At 40.2% G+C, this 9,236-nt stretch overlaps 1 long non-coding RNA gene across 2 annotated transcripts; it reads left to right on the top strand.

Annotated features, from left to right (window-relative positions):
- Positions 1-668: 668 nt before the first annotated feature.
- LOC116655420 lies at positions 669-2,613 on the top strand. Of its 2 annotated transcripts, XR_004310513.2 has the most exons (4): positions 669-789; positions 845-1,094; positions 1,475-1,699; positions 2,399-2,613. It is a non-coding gene; the product is annotated as an uncharacterized LOC116655420 (long non-coding RNA). The 2 variants fall into 2 exon arrangements; XR_004310512.2 differs by lacking the exons at positions 1,475-1,699; positions 2,399-2,613 and having other exon boundaries at positions 845-955; positions 1,020-1,417.
- The last annotated feature ends 6,623 nt before the right edge of the window (positions 2,614-9,236 follow it).

The raw sequence follows: 9,236 nt of genomic DNA, 5'->3' as shown, positions 1-9,236 counted from the left end.
GACAAATTTTATATAAGGATCGGCCGACTATATCCTTTAGCTGCCATATAACTGATTCATCGGAAATGCCATAGCATTGGTGTTTTTTAAGTTGGAGGGTTGCCCATCTTATGGGCAAAATTCATAAGGATCGGCCGACTATATCCTATAGCTGTCATATATTGATGCTGTGGCATGTTTTTATACCCTTGCAGAGGGTATTATAATTTTGATCAAAAGTGTGCAACGCAGTGAAGGAGACATCTCCGACCCTATAAAGTATATATATTCTTGATCAGGATCACCACCTGAGTCGATATAAGCATGTCCGTTTGTCTGTCTGTCCGTCTGTCTGTCGGTTTCAACGCAAACTAGTCTCTCAGTTTTAAAGCTTGTAGCGGCGACTGAAGAGTCATTTAAAAAAAAAAAAAAAAAAAAAAAAAAAAACCAACAACAAAATAATAATAAATAAAAAAACTAAAATTGTAAACAAATACAATCGATATACATATCGGCTTTGTAAATTGGGTTTTTTTACCGATAGTTAAAGCGAAGCTTTACTTCGGGAGTTGCCAAATTGTTAAGGCGCGGGATCAGCTGCAGCAGGGAGGCTTAGGAAAGCTGCAATATCAGCTGTTCTGCATTTCCGGTAACCTAAATGGAATGTAGGTTGTTCCATGCTCGGTCTTTTCATTCGAAACCACCCAGAAGTGCAGACGCCCAAATAGTATCTCTCTGCAAGTGTAAATTTTATCAGCGCAAGAGCAGCGCAAGTGCAGTGTTCATTTTTTTTTATTTATCAACTACCAAGTAAGTTGCAGATCATGCGTATGTTTTTTTTATTTACATGCATACGCTTATCTAGATTTGCAACGGTGATAAGGGCAGCCTAAGCCTGTGTTTGTGGGTTTTTTTGTTTTTGTTTCGCGGCTTTATAAAAGCGCGACCTCGTGGCGGCCTTATCAAAATTTATCAGGTGAATATAAAATATGTTTTCTAATACCTCCAGGGTACTTATTGTGGCCGTTTTAAAAATTCAGGCGGTCCACATCAAAGCACCCCGGGAGCGCTCCTGGTGGAGGCTCCCAGTTCAGGAGCGGCTTAACCTCGATCGGGTAATCCGTCTCCCCCCCTCATCTTCACCACCATCTTCATCATCATCTTCATCTCCTAATACATTGGTGCCGGGAAATTAACACTCAGTGGCCGGAAAATTAACCGTAGGGATGGTGTAAAGAGAATTTGCAGACCCAACGAATTCAAGACCCGTTAAGTGAAAGGCCGTTGACCCCACCTGCCATGGAATAAGGAGCAAAAGAGAAATTATTAAAACCGCTAGCCCAGCCGCCCAGCGCCAAACTCGTGGCGATCATTTTTTTCTCTCTTTTCTCATCTACATTTCATCCCCCAATTCACATGCGTTATAAAATGTTTTAATTTTATTTTCTTTTAGTCAATAGTTTTAGTTATAAATTTAAATTTAAATTAATTACAGGCTTTTAGTGAAGTGGAAAAAACGGAATTGGAAAATATGAAGATAATATTTATTTTTTTTTAAACTTTCGCGAACAAAATGGTTGTCAGTTTAATTTTAAATCGTTTAATTTTAATCCTCGTGCGAAAATAAGTTTGTTTTAAAATTCTATGGTGTGCAAAAGCCTCATTACACTCATTTACAGCAACCCAAAGCAGAGATCGATCTTTCGCCGATGGATTTACAGTGAGTGGATTATTTACCTTTTACATATACACTGGAAAAAAAATGTTTTGAGTCCCACTGAATTTTAATATTATATTTATTGCATTCCTCCTTCATCTTAACAAAAAAAAAAATATAACAAGAGCACGAATTTCATTTAAATGATTTAACTGATGACTAATGAATACCCTATCCTAATGAATTTTAAATATTATCATTTTTTCTAATACCCTTATTTTGAAATTTATTTATCCCAAAAAAAAAAAAAACGATATTTACTCATACCAAATTTTATTATATTATATATAAACCCACATTTCTTTAAACATTTACATTAATTTACATATTTTTTTTTTATCTTACTTATAAGCTTTCCTCCCGTATTATTAGACTATTTGTTCATGCAAGCAAACAATTAGGAATAATGTCGAACACCTCTTTAGCCTTAGCCAAATTTTTATTAGTTTTAATTTTGAATTAAATCCGTTTTATAATGAATTGAATACCTCCTGTTTGAACTGAGCTGATGACTCCGCGGTTGTAGGGTGTGAAAGGGGTCACTAAAGCAATGCTTTATCGGACTGTGACCAAAGGTAGGGTGGGCAGTACGCGAGCCTATTTACATCTATGGCATCGCAAACTTTCTACTTCTCTCCTCTCTCTCTCTTTCTAACTCCATCTCTTCCGCGTCGAATTAATTCTTCCGCTCTTCCGGTTTAGCATCTATCTGTCTATCTTGTCGCCAGCACGCTCAATTCTGGACTTTATTTAATATTAAATGTGGCCGTGTTAGGATTTGTACGAAGCAAGATCTCCATCCCCAAAGCCGACGAGCTAGAGCCGGACTCTATAGCGTGCCCTCGCAAGTACGAATCCTTCCTAAACAGCTCAGAATACCGTTACACGCTACAGTTATAATTAATTAATTATTAAATAAAGAAAAGTGGCGCCCAACGTGGGGCCTTAGTGGAATTGTTTTTTTTCATTAAGACTCCAGGATAAATTAATTCGATTTTTCAACCTTCTTTTTCTTTCTTTCTCAAAATTTCTCTTTGTGTATTAAATTTTTTGGAAAGCAGTTAAATGATTATTAGTGTTCGTCACTGACCAGGATTTAAAAAAAAAAAAAACAAACGAGAAATTTTTCTAAATTTGGCAGAAAGGTCCACAATGTGTTGGAACCTGAGGAAAACAGATATCGCGAGCTTAGGGTCGAGTTCTGGCCCGGGCTAAGACACAGTGTCACCAATCTATCAATCTCTATCATTCTAAAAGCGAAATGAATTTCACCGTACGGAATGTGGTGGTACTACTCCAGAGTAATGCCCCATCCAGAAGTTCATAAGCGTAGAATCCTTTTGGGATTACTTGAGGCTTCCGTTATGGTCTTTTGGAATACATATGAATCTGTCGGAAACAGGTCGATGGCCAAGACCAAACTAGAAGCTGGGAGAAGTAATCTCTCTAGTCCTTGAAAGAAAGGAGTAATGACCTTACTACTTCTAACTAACTATCTACTTTTATTTTCCTGAGAAGTCGAAGAAAACAAATACCTTACAATACGTGTGACATCTAGCATCAGTTCAAACACTCTTTTGATTAGATTTTTTTTCTCTTTTGTTGGTTTAGTTGCTGAAGGCAACGTATCCTTAAGTAAAATATTTTGTTTGCTAGCAACAAGCTGAGCAGCGAGATTTTGATAATTCTTTTTTATTCCTTTTGGTGATACCTTCGTTGTGGAAAAGTTAAGATTTTTGGGAAGATGGGGATAGACCGGTCTCCAGATAAAGGAGCTGCAAACAGTTCCAATTCCTGTTGTCCGATTTGTAACGCCGAGGTAAACGCTGCCGAGGTCTACGTAACGGCATGCCAGCATGAGTTTCATAGGAAGTGCATAGAAGCTCACTGGAAGAAGAGTTTACAATGTCCGGTTTGCAAGGCGGTATGCAGACCCAAAGGAGTTAAAGTAACGGAGGATCCGGAAAGACGAACTCGAAGTCAATCCAGGAATCAGCCCATCCCCGATAACGTCGGGAGACTAACGACAGACGACATAGCTACTACTTCAGGGTCCAATCCCATTAGCAGCAATGAAAGCAGCATTTCGGCGAACGCCACAACGCTACTAGCTATGGAGCGGAGATTGCTGGAGTCACTTTCAGGAAAGATGGCCGAGTTAATCCAAAACTCAGTAGCTGACGTTTTGACTAGGACATTAGCAACTCAGAATCACAGTTCGGGAATGAGTCACCCGTGTTTACCTCCATCAGAAGAAAGTCTGCAAAACAGGATAGACCTAGAAAATAGCAGAATACCTGGGAGAGATCACACATTAAGTCCGCGTTCCCAAAATTCTCAGGGAAGCAATACGTCGCATATCCTCAACGGGTGGAAAATTAAATATTCCGGAAAAGGAGTGTCTGTGGACAACTTCATATATAGAGTGGAAGCACTGACTAGGGAGACTTTAGGAAATAACTATACGGTACTTTGCAGAAATGCAAGCGTTCTTTTTGAGGGCAAGGCCAATGAATTTTATTGGCGATATCATAAAGCCCATGGCGAAGTCCAATGGGACAGTTTCTGTTCAGCTTTGCGGCTTCAGTTTCGTCAGGTTAGGGATGACGCCGTCACACTGAAGAAATTATAAGAAATACCAAACAAAAACCCAACGAATCGTTTGATTCATTTTACGACACCGTGTCAGGTCTGGTCGATCAGTTGGATCACCCGTGGACACAGCAGAAGCTAGTGAGAGTTATCAAAAATAACCTTCGTCCCGAGATAAGGCATGAGATTTTAAATCTCGATATCCAAACAGTCAGCGAGTTAAGAGGAGTTTGTCGCAGACGCGAAGCTTTTATGGATGAGGTAAAGAGATCTCAAGGATACTCTCGAAGCACGCCTTTCAAACGCGATATCTCTGAGTTTGGTGAAGGCTACGATGTTCCGGAAACGGAGCAATCCGATGATGAAGCAGGAATAGAAGCTTTCTCCCTGTTGTGCTGGAATTGCCGCAAGGAAGGTCATAGGTATCAGGATTGTATATCGGATAGGAGAGTTTTTTGTTACGGTTGTGGAGCTCCGAATACTTACAAACCAAACTGTAGTAAGTGTTCAAAAAACTTCCAAGCCGGCACGTCGAAGTCGCAGTTCAGACCGAAAGCTCCGAGTGCCGTAAGAAGTCAGGCCACAATGACCGAGAAATAGAAGAGGTAGTGTTGGCAACCTCAACCCCTTCCATCGACAAACAGTGCACTGATCCAGGTCCTTTGCTTCACAGCAAAATACTGAGGTTACAGGAGGAGAATATTTCAGGATTGTATCACAACCCAAACTTTAAAATGCAGCGGTCCCGAAGTTCAAGGCGGGTAAGTCAGTTTTGGGGGCGAGTAAAGGAGGTTAAACAGGGCCTTCAGTACATTAATTCCTTGCCAGCAGGATCAAGCGATCCGCGACCTTTTGTACCAGTCAAGTTTCTGAATCGTACTGTCTATGGATTATTAGATTCAGGAGCATCAATTAGTTGTGTTGGTGGTAATTTAGCTGAGGAAGTAAAAACTAGCATTAAATATAAAGTATTAGCATGTAGTGCCTCAACAGCTGATGGAAGAGCGCAGCAGATCATAGGATATTGTAAAGTTGAAGTAGAATACGGGGAAGTTAAAAAGTTAATGAAAATTTATATAGTACCCTCTTTAAAACAAGATTTATATTTAGGGATTGATTTTTGGAAACTCTACGATTTATTACCCCGAAAGTTAATGATATCTGAACTAGGGTCAACAGAAGTAAACCCAAAGCTCAACGTTGATCAGCATATTTTGTCTGAAGTGGATAAGGCCAAGTTGATGAATGTCATCAATTGTTTTCCGTCGTTCGCGCAAGAAGGACTGGGTAGGACGAATTTAATAACCCATACCATCGAGGTGGGTAAGGCTAAACCCATCAAGCAAAGACACTTTCCAGTTTCACCCGCGGTGGAAAAGGCCATGTACTCCGAAATTGATAGGATGTTAGAGTTAGGCGTTATAGAAGAGTCGGAAAGCTCTTGGTCATCCCCTATCGTTATGGTTACTAAACCAGGAAAAGTTCGAATTTGTCTTGACTGCAGAAAAGTCAACAGTTTTACAGAAAAGGATGCATATCCTCTTCCTCAGATTAGCGGTATTTTAAGTCGATTGCCGAACGCGGAATATATATCGAGCCTCGATTTAAAGGACGCGTATTGGCAGGTGCCTTTAGATGTCGCTTCTCGGGACAAAACAGCGTTTACGGTACCGGGAAGACCTCTCTATCAATTTAAAGTAATGCCATTCGGGCTTTGTAATGCTACAAGTACCATGTCTCGACTCATGGATAAAGTAGTACCAGCACACCTCAGGAACGAAGTTTTCGTCTATCTCGACGATTTGTTGATAGTTTCTTCAAGCTTTGACAGGCATCTTGAAGTCCTGAGGGAAATAGCTTTGCAAATTAGACGTGCCGGGTTAACTATTAACATTGGGAAAAGTCATTTTTGCATGCACCGGGTACGATATTTGGGGCATATCATTGGAGACGGTGGTATACGTACAGACCCCGAAAAGGTGGCAGCAATCATCAATTTTCCTGTTCCGAAAAGTTTGCGAAATTTAAGGAGCTTTATGGGACTATGTGGGTGGTATCGCAAATTTGTGCCAAATTTTGCGACTCTTGCTGCTCCGTTAACTGACTTAATGACAACCAAACGTAAGTTCAGTTTGACCGACGAAGCGCTGAAAGCCTTCGAGGATCTAAAACGATCATTATCCGAAGCGCCCGTTTTGTGTAGTCCCGATTTCGAAAAACCTTTCGAGATACACTGTGACGCCAGTAAGACAGGGGTAGGAGCTGTCTTAGTACAAGTATCTGAAGAAGGAGACGAGCGACCTATTTGCTTTATTTCAAAGAAGTTGAATAAGGCGCAACGGAACTATACAGTAACGGAACAAGAATGTTTGGCTGCAATAGTGGCACGAAAGAATTTTAGGGCTTATGTCGAAGGTCAGATCTTTAAAATTATTACAGATCATGCCTCATTAAAATGGCTGATGTCCAATCAGGATTTGAGTACACGCTTGGCTCGATGGGCGTTATCATTGCAAAGGTACAAGTTCAAGATTGAACATCGTAAGGGATCCCTCAATCTGGTTCCCGACGTGTTGTCTCGGGTTAATGAAGAAGTGATAGCCGCGTTGGACTTGCGAGACGGACTACTTTTGGATTTGAGCTCGGAGCATTTTAGATCGGGGGAATACACAGATTTAGTGAATAAAGTGAAGGCGAACGAAACTAATTTTCCTGACCTTAAGACTGAGGGAGGTTTCGTTTATCGTAAGGCCGAACACCTAACAGGAGATCGCATGCACGACGAATTCGCGTGGAAACTTTGGGTTCCAAAGGAGTTAGTTCCCGAAATACTAGCGAAAGCATACGACAGTCCTTTGTCGTCTCATGGGGGCATCCATAAGACCATCGAAAGAGTTAGGCGTTACTATTTTTGGCCTGGGCTAGTGCCTGATGTGAAGGCTTATGTGAATGCTTGCGAGGTATGCAGGACCACAAAGCCATCAAATTGCGTTTTACGACCGCCCTTAGGGAAAGCTCCAGAAAGCCATCGATTTTTCCAACGGTTATTTATGGATTTTCTCGGGCCTTATCCTAGATCGAGAAGCGGCCATGTAGGTATTTTCATTGTCTTGGACCATTTTTCGAAATACGTTTTCCTGAAACCTGTTAGGAAAATTGACACAAGTACTGTGGTTAAATATTTGGAAGAAGAATTGTTCTTAACGTATGGTGTGCCAGAAACCGTAGTGTCCGACAATGGCTCTCAGTTCCGTTCCCATGCGTTTGGCAAATTATTGGAACAGTATCGCGTAACTCACACCTTTACCGCGGTACATTCTCCCCAAGCCAACGCTTCCGAACGCGTAAATCGATCGGTGATATCGGCGATAAGAGCATACATACGGCCTGATCAGAGGGATTGGGACGAAAATTTAAGCAAAATTTGCTGCTCGTTGAGATCAGCAATGCATTCAAGTTTAGGGACCTCGCCTTACTATATGGTGTTCGGGCAACACATGATCACTTCCGGGACCACGTATTCTTTGTTAAGAAAGTTAAATTTGTTAGACGATCGAGCGCTGAAGTTAGACCGTCAGGATTCTTTGGAAGTTGCACGAGAAAATGCGAGTCAGCTAATGCAGAGAAAGCACGACGAAAACGAGAAGAGTTACAATTTGCGGTCTCGGAACGTGACTTTTAAGGAAGGACAAGAAGTGTATCGGAGAAATTTTAGGCAGAGCTGTTTCCAGTCTGGCTACAACGCTAAATTTGGACCGTCCTTCGTTAAGTGTAGGGTTCGAAAGAAGCTGGGAAGCGTGTATTACGAACTAGAGGATTTGCAAGGGAAATTGATAGGCACTTATCACGCGAAGGACATAAAACAATAGCGCCTCTTCACTCGGGATCAGTCTAGGGTACCAGGATTAGAATACCCTAGCCTGAATGTTTCGGGGGGGCTTTGTAGCGGCGACTGAAGAGTCATTTAAAAAAAAAAAAAAAAAAAAAAAACCAACAACAAAATAATAATAAATAAAAAAACTAAAATTGTAAACAAATACAATCGATATACATATCGGCTTTGTAAATTGGGTTTTTTTACCGATAGTTAAAGCGAAGCTTTACTTCGGGAGTTGCCAAATTGTTAAGGGGGCAGGATGGTTTGAGACTTCAAAAAAAATTTTTTTTCAGAAATTTTTTATATAATAGAACATTATCTTAGAAATATCCTGTGAAAGTTTCATGTCGATCGGACTAAAACTTGCTGAGATACCGATTTTCTAGTTTTTTTCTCTCCATATACTTTCCATTGCTTTTAAAACTTTAGACGCGTTTTGCTCAAAACAACTTTTTCAAGTCGGTGCGTAACGTAACTCAAAAAGTAATGCTCGGATCTTAATAAAATTTTGTACACATCTTTAATACAATAAATACTTGCGGATGAACGAACGCTTTTTTTTTTTTAAATTTTTTTTACTTTTTTTAGGGGCAAAAATGGGCGGATTTTTATGTAAAAATGGCACTTTTGACTTTGAAACCGCGCCAAAAATCCAAAATTGCATATTTTTCAAAATGGTTTCGTTCATCCGCACAAGAAACAAATATTTTAAGTAAATCAATTCAATTTTTTGATTTTAGATAACACTGTAAGGCCAGACTTTACGCACCGCAAGAGACCAATTTTTTGAAGCGACTCCGGCCGACTGCCGTCACGGAATAAATAATAATTATTTCTTAATAAAAAATATTCTTAAATACTCTACAAATATAGCCATTTATCGTGTAAAAAAATTGGATCATTTCATTCACTCAGAAATGAGAAAAAAAATCGCAAAAATGTGCTTTTTTTCAGCCCCTGAAACCATCCTGCCCCCTTAAGGCGCGGGATCAGCTGCAGCAGGGAGGCTTAGGAAAGCTGCAATATCAGCTGTTCTGCATTTCCGGTAACCTAAATGGAATGTAGGTTGTT

This window comes from Drosophila ananassae, chromosome 3R, assembly GCF_017639315.1.
Source record: "Drosophila ananassae strain 14024-0371.13 chromosome 3R, ASM1763931v2, whole genome shotgun sequence".
Classification (NCBI taxonomy): Eukaryota; Metazoa; Arthropoda; class Insecta; order Diptera; family Drosophilidae; genus Drosophila; species Drosophila ananassae.
The sequence above is the reverse complement of the archived record's forward strand: the minus strand, read 5'-3'. Positions and strand labels throughout refer to the sequence as shown.